This window comes from Toxotes jaculatrix, chromosome 5 (genome assembly GCF_017976425.1).
Source record: "Toxotes jaculatrix isolate fToxJac2 chromosome 5, fToxJac2.pri, whole genome shotgun sequence".
Lineage (NCBI taxonomy): Eukaryota > Metazoa > Chordata > Actinopteri > Toxotidae > Toxotes > Toxotes jaculatrix.
In genome coordinates this window covers 6,330,614-6,345,084 of record NC_054398.1, presented here as the reverse complement: position 1 = coordinate 6,345,084, position 14,471 = coordinate 6,330,614, and the positions used below count along the sequence as shown (strand labels likewise).

Genomic DNA, 14,471 nt, shown 5'->3' with positions numbered 1-14,471 from the left:
CCTTTTGTTAACTGACAACTGGATAATAACATGGAACTTCTTTAACCTACTTCAATAAAAAGTTTAGTGTCTGGATTTGTGTTCTGTCTCTACTCACTTGAAAGGCGGCCCTGACCGTACTGACCCTACCCTCCAGCCTGTAATCTTAAGCCCACATCCGTCACTGTGACCCCTGACCCTGCCTTTCACCGCAAATCATGTGACCAACCTAACATTTCAAAGACAGCGTCAGCAGTAGGACGACTGCCTGTTGCTAATATTCTCTTCCTGTACTTTGCTGCCTAGTTAAATGAAAAGTCAACTTGTTGCCAGTCAATTTTAAAGCAGTACTTCTGCGAGTAGGTAGGATAGAGGGACATACATCTTATACTGAAGCAGAAAAGACGACCTTGTCGTATTTCCGGAGGGTCTAATGACTTTGCAGTGCCAAAATGTGAAGTGCTCTTTTTATCTCTGCACCTAATTAGGACAATGACTCAGAATAAATCCCTTGAGTTTAAAAGACCAAAAAGATGACAAGAAACGAATAGTTCATGGCTTCTGAGAAACAAATGCTATCAGTGTCTTCAAAAAATTATTTTACGAAGGGGATGTAAGTTCTGGTTCTGGGGTTGGGGGTGGGGGGGGGGGGGGGTCTATTATCAAAGCATTGACAGTAGTTCATTTATTCAAAGTACATGAATACCCCAACATGGTTTTAAAAGAGTATCTCTACACCAGTGGATTCCAGACCCAACCTTAGAGAAGTGAATGGGAAAAAGTATTAGCACTTATCTGAAGAGGACAACTGAGAAGCCATGCAGACAGACTAACACACACACACACACAAAAAAAAATAGCAACACATTTGCACTTAGCAGATGAATATGAGACAAATGCAGGCTAGATCTGGGTTGCCCTGGTGTGGGATTAGGGTAAGTGGATGTAGGTGTGTGTGTGTGTGTGTGTCAGGGTGAACTGAGGCGAGGCCTACACCTCTATCCACATGAGAGAATGAAGTCAGCTACAGCTCAGGGAGGTGACCGTTATCATACTGGCCCATGCAAATAGCACAACAATGGAGAGCAGCAGAGTTCAGCCATGTAGTCTCTTGTGAGTCAATGTGGCTGATAACGTGCCTCCCCAGACTGTGGCTTACCAGTCACTGAAAACCTATTGTGTCAAGGTGAAAGGACTAATAAGAGGGAATGCAAACGCTAATGAGTTTTCATTCAACCATGATAAGGTGGGTTTACATTTGGTTAATAGAGCAGTCAAAATTTTAATTAGGTTTAATCAGCAACTAGTTAACAGCTGGGAGATGGCATTTCTGATAAACACTACGTTGGAACATTCAAGCAAGACATTTTATGCATAAGATGCAGGAAAAAAAAATGAACAGTGACATCTTATGATTCATTTCTCTCTCACACACATATTTGTTTCATATTATTTTATCTTAACGCTGCCAAATTGTTTTCCTTTTTCTGAGAAAACTAACTCATTACGCGTCAGAAACTGTTGCTCAGTAACTGTCGGCAGATGTTTATGAATAGCTTAATATTCTTTATAAGATTACATTTGAATTTTAAGTCAAATCATTAATGCAAGCATTAATTCATTAGGGTGCTAAATCGGCCTGCCGGATTATTTTTCACTTTAGATGAGGCAAGTTTACATCCCTTTTATGCACATACGATACATTTTAATATCAGAACATTCTTGTAAAAATGGTAAAAGGTCACATCGGAACTTCTTTGTCAAGATTATGGCTTAAATTAGACTTTTTGTTAAAAAAAAAAAAAAAAGAACAAAACATACAGCTGACCTTTCAATAGCATTAGCCCACAGCATACAGTGGTACAGTTTTATTTCATATGCTACAATGAAGTCTGAATGGCAGCATCTGAAAATCCTGTCGACACATGACTAAAGCGTGCATCTTTGCTATTACAAAGAAACAGATTTTTATCCCATTTAATTTTTTCCTGTGATTGAACTATTTGCACCTCTGGAATCTGTGATAATAGCAACACAACATAATGAGCTGAGGGGAGATATTTGTCAGTGATACTCACCGGCCAAAGAAGCGAAGCCCAAAAGTCCACCTACAGCCTTGCATCGCCGAAAACTGAGCATCTAATCTATTTTAAAGGCTGCTCGCTCTCTTTGTCCAATCAACACTCTCCGCTCACTTGCTGAGCATATCTGCACCGACTCTTTTGACCACCTGCTTCAACTCTATGCTCAAGAGTCTGACTCTTTTTTTATCCTGCTTCTTTCTGTGTCCCCCGTTCCCTCCTCTCTTACTTAGCCCACCTCCTTTGCTTCCCTCCCATTATTCTTTCTCCCTCCCTCCCTCTCTTCTGTGCCTCAGCCTGTAAGGTGGGAATTGGGGAAAATCCCAAAGCACTTGAGGAATCCTGTCGCTTTCTGTCTGTCTGCATCTGTCTCAGAAAGCACTCGTTTCTTTTTTCCCCCCCAACAATATTTTTGTTTGAAAGAAAAAACTCAGGCCAAAGCTGAAACCTTGACCTGAGATATTTAGTTAACAGAGACACACACTCACCTGTGCTGTATAGTAGGGGCACAATAGGCAGTTAGGAAACAAAGAATGAATTGATATTATCTAACAACCCTGAATGCAAGCCACTCCCCCACCCCTTATGTCTCACTATCTATAACCACTCCCTAAAAGTTCTGTATTATACCCCCTGACCCAGTATCATGTTCAGCTGCCTATCAGGGCAGGGGCAGCTCTCCCACCCTCTCTCATTACCTCTCTTCTGCTAGCCCAGTCTTAGTTAAGCTCATACTCCTGCATGACCGCTTGTCCGTGGACTGCTTTAACCCTTTTCCTGGTTCACCAGCTCAAACGGCAATAAGCCTATTCGAGTCGACACATACATGCACACACGCGCAGACACACACCCACAATTGCTTACACACACACACACACACACACACACACACACACACACACACACACACACACACACACACACACACACACACACACACACACACACACACACACACACACACACACACAATATCACTCCACCCCCGGCTGGCTGCCATGTCTGTACCCCACGCCTGCAGGCCAAGACCAACCCTCTATAGAAAAGCTTTTAATTTGATAACAGTGAGAGGAAGAAAGAAAGTGGAGCGGAGGGAGATCTAAAACAGGGGGGGTGATTACTGGTGGGTGGGTGGCTTGGGTGGGAGTGATGGGGGTGTTGAGTAATGCCATTAGACTACGGCTGGCTTTAAGGAATCTCCATTTCTGGAGCCCAGAGGCAGATCAATATGAGGACAGGGTGCAGAGAACGGCTGCTGGCAGCATTTCCCCTCTGCAACAGGAGCGGCTTGCCTGGAATTAAGAGAATTCTGAAAATCCCGTTTTGGAGAAAGGACGGGCCTCACTAACTTGCTAGCTTGGACGTCTGTGTCCAGACTTACCACAAATCTTCCCCCCCCACATGAATCTTTTGTCTGGATAAATTTGGAACAAATTAAAAAGTACACCCCGAACACACAATGTCCTTCCTTTAAAATAGCTGGCAAATGTTTCTCATTGGTGAGCAATTACCCACCCCAAGTACAAATATGCGTGCCTCCAACACACACCCTGGTAGTAGCCTAATAATTAACTTGGAATGGAAAACTCCAAAAAAGCTTTTCTTTGTGTGTCGGTCCAGGAGAACTGCACAGAAGTAAGACAAAGGGGCACACACTGAAAATCCAGAGGCTCCAGCCAAAACACCCCAAAACCTCAAGTTCCACACATACCGACACTTACTTTTTCTACATAAACTGATAACGCCACAAAACTTTGCATATCTTCAACCCCTTGCCGTGCAGCAATGATGTTTCTATTGTTAACATGGTGTGTGTGTGTGTGTCTGTGCTTGACTACAGCTTTGGCTAAAAATGTATGAGCAGTCTCTGCAGGCCAAGAAGACTTTAATTCCATGGTAGCCTTTTCCGCAAACCCGGCATCTCCAGCACTGGCCAAACCCAACATGCCCATAATAAGCTACAACACACTGCTCTCTGCTTTGATAAACCCAGGAAACCAAAACAGTGTGTCAGAAATAGAGCGCATGGGCCACTACTCTTGGCGTAGAAGCAGGGACCCAATAAAGCCTAAATGTCACCCACATTATACATAGCACGAAGGATGGGACGGGAAGGTTCAATCACTCATTGTGTCCTTCCACAGCAAATTAACCTTTAAGTAAATACGTGATGCTGATGCTTAAACACAGAGCTTCTATACATACTGTACCTAATCGCTTTTAACATGTAGCGCCTTCAGGATTAGCACTAGTCCAACGACCAACTACGAGCACCAGACAGTTAACGTTCTCCAGGAGTTATCTATACTAGGACATAACATAGCTGGTCCAAGACTCTTCTATATAGTCCCCTAAGGCTTAAGAATCCCATCAGTGTTTTGCTTACACAGGGCCATCTGTTGCACACTGCCACAGAACTGTCACAGCTGCCACCATATCATAAATAATGAAAATTCAATTATGAAATGTTGACTGACACATGATGTTACATCCCCTTTAGGATCAATCACAAGACTGTTTTACACGTGTTTGCTCCTGAAACCAGAGAAGAGAGAAGAGGACTTGGCAAAGCAACAAGTTACCGGGTTTGTAGGGTTTTTCCTTCGTAAAGAATTTCACATGTGACTCCTCAATAAAAATTTGGCATGTCAGCGAGAAAGGCATGCTTTTCCCCAAAGAATGCAGATTCAAATGTGTTATGGGTGCACCACTATTTAATAATATGACACGCTTTGCTAATATTAGATTTAAAAAACAGTCTTAGACATGCCATGTCCACAACACAGGTCCCAACACAGCTATGTCAAATAATTACTAATACTCTGACATAATTCCACCTCTACTGTATAATTTCATCAAACGTCTTAACTGCAACGTATGCAACATTATACTAACCATGTCAATTTCATTTTCCCAGAACAAATGTCATTTTCCTCTTTTACTGCTCTTAATGTCACAAGTCTGCGACAGGAGATTTTTCCACAGGGAACTGAGATGAAGAACCACGAGATCTGGGCTGAAAGAAAAACCACCGGCCAAACAACTGGGAACACACCACATGTAAAAGAGCTGTTTTTCCTCATCTCCCAGTGAGTTTTATGTGATCACTCTACACATTAATAACAAAACCCTGCATGAAGAAACACCAAGGTGCTCATCTTTCCCTCCTTCTGTCTAGATCCATTAGTTAGACTAATAGCTGGACACGAAACTCCAGAAACAGCACCTGAGAGAGCGCTGCTTTGAAGTTCTCTGAAAAAAACGAGAGCATTATTTGATGGAAGGATCTCTTTCTGAAAAGGAGCCTCACGGCTGGACATGGGTTCAGCTACTGAGAAACAAGGTGTTCTTACCGGAACATGGACGGGCTATTGTAGAACAAGTAGAAAAACTGTCCGGGCTCAGAGCAGGGTCTAAAATGATCACCTGCCACTGGCCACGTGTGAGTAAAAATCTACACTTGCAAATAAAATAAATGAGGTCAGCTGCCATTGGCAGGTTGCTGAAATAGGCCAACTTTACTACAAACTTTCCTCACTACAACACATAAACTGACTGACTACGTTTTCTGTTTCTCTGATTGACCTTTGCTGTCAGAGCCAGTCTGAGAGAGATGATGATATTAAAGTCATAGCATGTTGTTATTATGCAGCACTGCCAGCACATAGCCATACGAGTAATTTTGAGCATTTTGAGGATATAGAGTTGATTACACACGTTGTTTGCAGAGTGTGTGTATGAGATGTAATATCAATTAACATTTCAAAATAAAAGCTGTGTCTCCTTACAACAGCATCTGAAATTTTCATTATTATAGCTCCCTTTAAAAAGGTCAATCAGTGGGTAATTAGTAATTACACTGTTTTGCATATCTTATGCAGTTCTATGGCCAGTTGAAAAAATGTTTTAGTAGGTAAATTTTTTCAGTTTGTACATTTTGGACCCTGGTTCAGACAGAGATGTCGTTAAACATCCACTGAGAAACAGAACATATTGATTAAAATGAATAATCCTGAATGAAAATAAAGTGTTCATTTTAATGCAAGCAGTAGTTTAATCAGAAGACACTTTCTGGTCAATTCAGCACAACACTTATTCAGTACTCCCCAATCAACCCAGTGGTGTTTTACAATTAATGTTAAGTTGTGTGACGACAACATAGGAAAAAAGATGCCTGAAGGTTTCTGATGGATACAGATATGAATATAAACTGTAAAAAAAAAAAAAAAAAGGATGTGTTGGCATGGCACTATCTTCTGTCGACGACCTGAGCATGCATGCAAATAGCCACAATATAATTATATATCTATAAGTTGTTTGTTTTTCTTTTTACAGACATGGATCTTGATGCTGAAAACAATACACTGCTTGGCCCTGCTGAGAAAAAGACACCAGTGTTAAGCTTTGTTCATACTTAAGTATTGACACAGAAAGCTGCTAACTTGCAGATGGACAGTGAAGGCACACACACTATACATGTCTACACAGGCTACAGTGAAAAACTGATCCAAGAAAATGGTGTGTGTGCCATTTCACAAGAACAGGACAGTGGTGGGGACTACAATACATACGTACAGCACACAAACAGGGACGGGAATTGACAAGTTTTTATTGATAACAATTATTGATTCTGCTTACTGGTCCGATTCTTTATTGACTCTATAACGGACGTGCTGCTCAGTTGGTAATAAGTGCAGTTTAAGTCCATGCTGCACAGAGACATGTTTCAACATACTGCTGGTGTTTCCACCCTTAGTTGAAATTATGATTTTACAGACATGACAGCGTTTCCCACAGGTTGAGAATTTACTTGTGGTGGTGGGTGGCATGCTGTGTGTGACCGGTGTGCATGCAGAGACCTAAGCAGTTCGGGGGGGGTGGCGGTGTAACCCAGGTTATTTTCTGTCCGATGTCCCATTAACACCTCACGTGTAGGCTATGAGGAGATGCTAGCTAGGCAGCCGTGCACAGAGAAGCTTCTAGTGCCCACTCAGTTACTGCAGTGCACACAACTCAGACAGGTGTGTGGCCAAAAATGAGTTAGCTTGGAAAGAGTGAAATAAGGCATTACGTTGAAACTGAGTGATTTTATCTACCTAAGTGAGTCTTAAACTACCTGGGCAGGACAACCAAGTAGAGCCAGCATATGTTTGGGAAATACTGCTTTACAACTAGAGCTGTCTTCAGCTTTCTTTAATTTCTTTCAGCATTCGTGAAAAGGAAGTGATAAGCTCGGAGGCATTCCAATTCCCGCGGTTTGGACCATTTGGAACCGGCTCTCATCCCTATACATTTAAAAAAAAAATGCTCTAAGACATCTCGCGCATACAGGCTGACACACAGCCCAATGCAACCACACAAATGTGGCAAGCATGAAAAACCTTTACCGTGTCTGTGCAACTTAAAAATACTGCAGCATAGAGTCTGCCAGTGTAAGAGAAAGTGGAGTGCTGAGGGACATTGTGAACAGAGGAAATAAGGCTGGGGAGGTCGTTCCAGCTGTTTTTCAAGGAACTAAAAACACCAAGGTCATGAACCTTCCAGCTGCACGGATACAGTTAATACAGCAGTGCATAGAGGACTGACAGACAGCAGGGCAGATGGACATCAACAGGTCCATCTCCCTTTTCCAGCTGTTGTCAGAGCAGGAGTGGCTGCAAGGCACAATGATTAACACCTCAGTCAAATGCTACACAAACCAGATGGTGAAGATGGAAGAAAAGGGCAAAGTCCTCTCTCTCCCTTTCTAACTAGTAGCACACACAGGAAGGCATGAATCCACACACATACACACGCCATGACTCTCCACATATGCTTAATCTTGTGCACACGCAACACGTTTAAATCATTTTTAATAAACACCCTGCCCACAGTCCTGAAGCGCTCTGCAGTGCAATTGTAATCATATATAATGTAGCCTTTCCTTCAAAAACTTAAAAAACAGCGGCGTAAAAACACAATTACACAATAGGAAGGGTTTTTACAACATTACTATCTTTGTGTGCCCAACCCATAAATGCCGACTAAAAGGCGGAAGGCTACTCTGGGCCTTCTGGGAAAATAAGAAATGTCAATCGCCAGCTCTACAAAGCGAAAAGCCTGAAAACAAAAGAAACATGTAATCAAGGCAAATCTCTTCTTCCCTCATTTTAATCATGTCCTCTAAAGCTTGGATGGGACTCTCCGTGTCAGACTACCCAAACAAGTTCACAAATAGGACACTGTTTGCTGCCAACTAGGGTGGAACAGCAGTTCCACTGCTTGTCTTTGTATGCATGGTGTTTTCAGGCACCTTTTGACACATATGTGAGCTGTTAGGACTGTCATGGGACAGATCCATCATGGCTGATCCCCTAAGTCTGCTATATGAAACATTTCTGACAAAACATTGGTCTGGCAGAAAGAGGCATCAAAGCACTCACACACATATTGACTCAAATCATAAGCTTGATCCTTTCACAAGGCATTGAGCATCTCACATATCAAAGGTCCCCCTCAAACACTCAATAGCATCCCTTTCAGCCTGCTACATGAAAGAGAACACTGTGGTGTCTTATAATATGCTGTTTTCCCATTCACAGAGCCAAACTTCAAAGAGGGCTAGACCAAGTTGGAAACCTTTCACTGTCCCCTTGGCTTGGTGTTTCCTGGTATTTTCAGAAAGAAATTATCAGGAGGTGGCAGGGTCATTCATAATTTGGAACACTGAACGCCTTAGCAGATTTGCTCTATCAGAATCTGCCACTTTACAAACATTCTGGGGGTTCTCTGACTTGAGAGAGTATGAATATGTATTGCGAACATCTGGCCAAGTCCTTATCACCATGGGAAAATGTCTAAGGACAAGCCTGTGTTATCCCCGCCCCAGGGTCCGTACTTGTCTGGACTTTAACTGTGGTTTAGCAGTTTCACCATGTGAAACTGTCAAAGTGGTGCTGCTCATTAATGGGGAATTACGGAAAAGCGATAGGCTCTTTTCCTGTCTGTCCTCCGCCCCTTCGTGAGAGCTGGACCTGAGGCTGTTTTGCCTCCAATGCCACGCAGCGCTCTCCACACTTGAACCATGTGGGCAGAACTTAGTAAAGTCAGTAAATTGAATTAGGCTAGAAGAGGGGGTGTGAGAGTGAAACAACACAAATAGACTCAGACTGGTGGGTCTGTTTTTTTTTTTTAACTCTCGGCAAAAAGGAAGTGAACGCTGCCATGTTAGCAACACGTAACTTGGTTATTGTCAAATGCACTCAGATAGAGCTGATAAAGACAGGATCTGGCCTCGCATTCTGTGTCAAAACCTGGTTACCCACAATGCAGCTCGGTTGCAGACAGTTTGGTCAGGGATTTGTGTGTGTTTTGCTTGTAGCAGCTAATGAAGCATTGAGTTGCTAGCCTCAAGCAGAGATGAGGAGCGGCCTACAGAGGACAGGTAAACTGACTTCTGTCTAACTCCACACCCACAGATTTTTTTTCATTTTCAAACACTGACTCAGGTGACATCGCTTGAGGCATTTTATCAGACTTCACACAGCTCCCTCTGGAGCCACACATGGCTGCACACAACTTTTTTTCATATATGCAGTCATACTCCTCACTACCTGGAAACAGACTTTGATGTGCAAAATCAGTTCTCCTTTAAAGGGCACAGTAGCAACTATACAGGCTGACAGAGTACTGTATCAGCCTGAGTAAAGTCACACAAGGACAGCCCTGATTGTTTGTGATGCTGAGTGAACTCATTGGTGAAGCGAGGGTTAAAAGGGGCAAAAAGGCGCAGGAGGGAGCCACACTCTTAAGTTGTGTTCTGACAGATGAAGTGAATGCAAAGACAGGAGAGCTCGCAATCAATCACCAGTCTGCAAAATGAGGCATGGGAACATTCGGATGAGTTTACAAAAAAAAAAAAGTAAATTCTTTATGGGTGGATTCATGTGAGTAAAGAAAAAAAAATCACACTGCGTTCTGTCTGAAAACATCTTCAGAGTTCCAAACAAAAACTACACAACCTCAGATACTGATTCTTACATAAAGAGCTGCAATGGTTAGGGTAATACTTCACTCTGATTATAATGGAATTATCTGAGTGCACAAAAAGACAGACTGTCCTATCGTTTACTGCTGTGTTTCACAATGACAGGGGAAAGAAAAACATCAGCAGTTACTTTTACCAGCCACACTAACTGAGAGCCACTTACATGTTCCCATAATTTACTAAATGTTTCTGTTTTTAGAAGCTGCCGCACACTTTCGTATTTCACCCATTGTGCTCTGAGTACATTTGAATGAGTTTGAATGACAGAAATACAGAGCAGCAAATTAGGATTAAAGAGAAAAGCAGTTGGCCACTAGAGAACTGAACCGGTGCCAACGCACCCACACACTTTGGCATGGAGGCGATTTCATGCCAGACTGAAGCGAAGATAGGGAATATTCAAGCCTTTAATCAGACCAGATATTAAAAGAACGCAGATAACCTAGATGCCTGAATTGAGTACGCCTTCAACCTCTCACACCAGTGAAAGTTAGCCGTGATCCCAGCAGTGGTCCCATGAGGACTCTGATGCTGACAGAAGCTCAGCCATCCATGTCATGCTCTCAGACGACTCGAGTCCGAGTTTAACTAACGGGGAGAGAGAGAGGTGTTAACGTGCTGCTCGATATTTGAAAAAGATTAATGTTTCACAAATGTTGAATGAACTCAAGGTGAAACAAATTACTTTAGTCAAGTTTCAGTCATATGCCTCTAAAAACCAAAATCCTTGTCTTAAATAAAAGCTAACAGGCTGGTAAATTTCCCAGCAACAACTGTGAGAAAGAAGCCATAATGTCAAAAACAATGAAGAAGCTGAATGATAACAATGTCACAGAGGTGACATTCCTTGGTGGTAGGGTAGCTGTCATCTTTTCTTCTCGCTTTGGCCCATTAGGGGAGCCTGTAAGCGGTCTTTCTCTTTGGCCCAGCTGGCTGCAGAGAACTATTACAGGGAAGCTGTTTGGACTTTGACCCTGCAGCCTGCAGAGAGCTGGGAAAAACGTTTCCCAGCTCCTCTGCTTCCCCTCAATGAGAGATCCAGGAACCAGACAGGTTGCTTAATATTCAGTCCTTTCCCATGCTGTTAGCGAGTTATGGTGGTCTAATAATGTGCGTTTTAGCACATTTTGTTGGAGCAGGTGTTGTGCTGCTTTTGATTGGTGGCTGCTGTCCTCTAGAGAAAAACATACAGAGTGAAAAAAAAAAACAAAACACTAACACATTTTCCCCATTAACTTTCTTTTGCCATTACCACTTCTCTCCCCCTCCTCCTGTTACAACAAATGAGCTCACTGTTTTTACAATTATTAGCGCTTGAGGGACACATTCACTTCAGCAGTAAATGTACAAGGCCCAAGTGGTTTGTACGTTTGCCTAAAGATAACAACAAAATACACCACGCAGATCTGACAAATGAACTCCTGCTAAATCTGAATTCATGCAGAGACAAAGGAAATAGAGGCAGCCAGCATGGATTCTGTCAATATAAAGCCGACAGCTCGAATTACATGAAACCCCAAGGCGACTGGTCCAACTTGAGTGCAGACAAGGTTTCATCTAATTTCCTGCAGACAGAAAATCTACAAAGTAAATATTACTTTTTATAATGCATAAAATTGAGGCACAGCAATAACTGGCAAATATATATATATGTATGTTTATAAAAAAATCCACAGTTCAGGTCATGAAAGAACCACAACTTGACAAATCTTACAAAACTGGGATATGAAAGTTAAAACCTGAGAGCAATGTAAAGAGACAGGATTGTCACGAGAGCCATGAAACAGAGCTTTCCCACTGAAGCGAGTGTCTGCTGCGCTTCTCCGATGTGAGAGACAACCACTGTACCACTGTATCGCATACCTGTGATTGCTCGTGGCTACAGATGATACCAGAGCCACAGCAGCACACAATGCTTTGAAGAGGACACAGTGCTTAAGAGAAAGAAAACCCCTCAAGAACCCTTCAGGCCCTCCCCATTAGGAAGAGGCAGCTAAAAAATCACACCCACCGCATAATCCACCACCTGTCTTCAAAAGCATATTTAGGAGCTGAGAGTAATTCATCGGGAATCCAGGTACACATGGAAAGCACAGAGAGCACTCCGAGCCGGAGATAAACAGCCTACGACTGATTAAAACTGCAAAGCCTTCAGTCTGCCTAAGTAGCTTGGTGTCCTCGACGGTGGGCGATTATCCTGCGCTTGGCTTGGGGGGGGGTATTAGACTGTCAGAAAGCAGTTAGAGAACAGCCAGCTGGTCTAGCCACAGCATCCTGGGTGAAGAAGCATTTCTATCACTGTGGAGCAGATGAGCTCTGTAGAAAGCAGCACAAACCCCTCCTGGGGCAACACATAGAAAGGAGTGAATGGTTGAAATGAGACTGCTCTGAGATCAGCCTTGCTAGTTTGATCACATGGAAACTAGTTTTGTACAATTGTTCGAGGGTAAAAAGGAAGTTTTGGGTTTGTTATGAGTGAACTAAATACTGAGAAGGGAAGAGCTGCCGGGGCCAACAGGGCTAAAGAGAAGAGTCTATTTTCTAGGGTAGAATGAATAACACACTTGAGTGGTCCATGGAGAGGGGAAAGAGGTCTTTGTGTATTAGCAGAGTCACGGTCATGGTGACAATAAAAGTCCCTCTGTCATGGGTTAGAGCTGTTTAACCTTTTGATCCTCTCCCTTCTTAATGTGGTTTGGAGCCTTTAAGGTTCTAATACAAGCCAAAAAAAAAGCGAACCATGGAAGTTTTTAGCTCTGAACTGCAGCTTACTTAAAGAAGTTTACTTGGTAGAAAATGTCGTTTACATTCCCGACATTGTAGTCTCTAGATAAAGAAATTCAATTTAGAAATACTTTAAAAAATGAGAAGGATGTGAGCAAAATGATCCATGATGCAAAAATGCCTACATTTCTCCACAACAGCCTGAAAAAACAGTCACAAAAACTAAATTCTTTAAGAATTTCCTCTCATATTTTAACTGAGCAAGTCAAAGTATCTCAGTCCAGTGAGGGTATTCATTCATATATTTAATGGAAATTATATAATACTCATCTATATTACACTCTTTGATTTATATACAGTAACACTGGATTAGTAGAGATTATTTTGACAAGGATTAATTCAGTGTTAAAATCTGCCAGTTGCTATACTGTTACCACGAGCAGCTGGTAAATCTTAGCATACACTTCTGGTGCTTGTTTCCAGTGATTATGTATGAATATAAGGCAATTACTCAGTGAGTAATCAGAGTATCCAGGAAAATAAAATTCCACATAATAAGATTAGGAAATTGTGTCAATAGCTCATTCTTCTTCTTGAACTACTGGCACTGAAGGTTCACAACTTTCTCATTAAGCTTTCCTACATGCGGCACAGTAGACGAAGTCCTTCATGAACAATACATTATGCTGTTCCTTTGCCAAGAATTGTGTTCACAGCTGCCTCAGCATCTCTGAGCTCAGATGGCTCTCAGACTAAAAACTGAAACCTACAACAGACTGGGCCAGCGCATGAAAACAATAAGAATCAACGTATTGTGGACTCTGAAGTGTGGCCGCAGTCACACAGTGGCAAAGAGTTGATGAGCAACTTTCCAAACAGGGTGTCCTGAAGCGCCTCCTCCCCATATATATATATATATATATATATATATATATATATATATATATATCCATGTGTCCAAACAGCGGGGTTCTCTCCAGCACAGCGCCAAATGTTCCAAATGTTTTCAGCGACCGAGCAGGAGGCTTCCGTGCGGACATTACAGGTTAAATCGGTCGGTAAAGCCTGTAAACTTATTGCCACCATGGCACTTGGCACCACATCAGTGAACGGGAAGCCCGGTGGTGAGAGCTGCAGTCAGCGACGCGGAGTGGAAAAAACTTCCAGAAAGCACCATGCTGCTGGACCCTGGCTAACCACACACCTTTCAGCCGCAGCCTCAAACACACAACACACAATCGCACACTTCCATTTTCAGCCCGGCTGAAATCACGGTCCCCGGCACAGTGTGAATCAGACACCAGAGCGGCGGTACACGCCGACGTTTGGGATCTGATCCTAAGCCCGTCGTCCGCGGTTTCGACACGGTCAGCCGCAGAAAGGCAGCCACAGTCAATGAATAAGTTTCAACCAACACGGCGACCGTTGAGTTACAAAGTACCGAATTAGCTCTGTATCGCATAAACAAGGCTAAACGAGTGCGCTACCTGTATCGTAAATATATAATCCGAACGAAGGACTCTCTTTAAGTTTAAACTTCACCTCAAGTTGTGTGCAGCTCCGGCAAATCCACGCAGCAACTTGCTCGCTCCCGACGTACCGCTGTTGCTCAACTTGGAGCGAGCCAAACATCCAGCTATGACAACTGCTGTTAAGCTAGT

General features: G+C 42.7%; 1 protein-coding gene across 1 annotated transcript in view; it reads right to left on the bottom strand.

Moving 5' to 3' along the window:
- Window positions 1-14,421, bottom strand: part of LOC121181827 (solute carrier family 45 member 3) — a 31,227-nt gene extending 16,806 nt beyond the window's left edge. Inside the window, exon 1 of the mRNA XM_041037997.1 lies at window positions 14,353-14,421. The gene's annotated coding sequence lies outside the window, so the exon portion shown is untranslated. The remainder of the gene's footprint in view (window positions 1-14,352) is intronic.
- Between the last annotated feature and the right edge of the window lie 50 nt (window positions 14,422-14,471).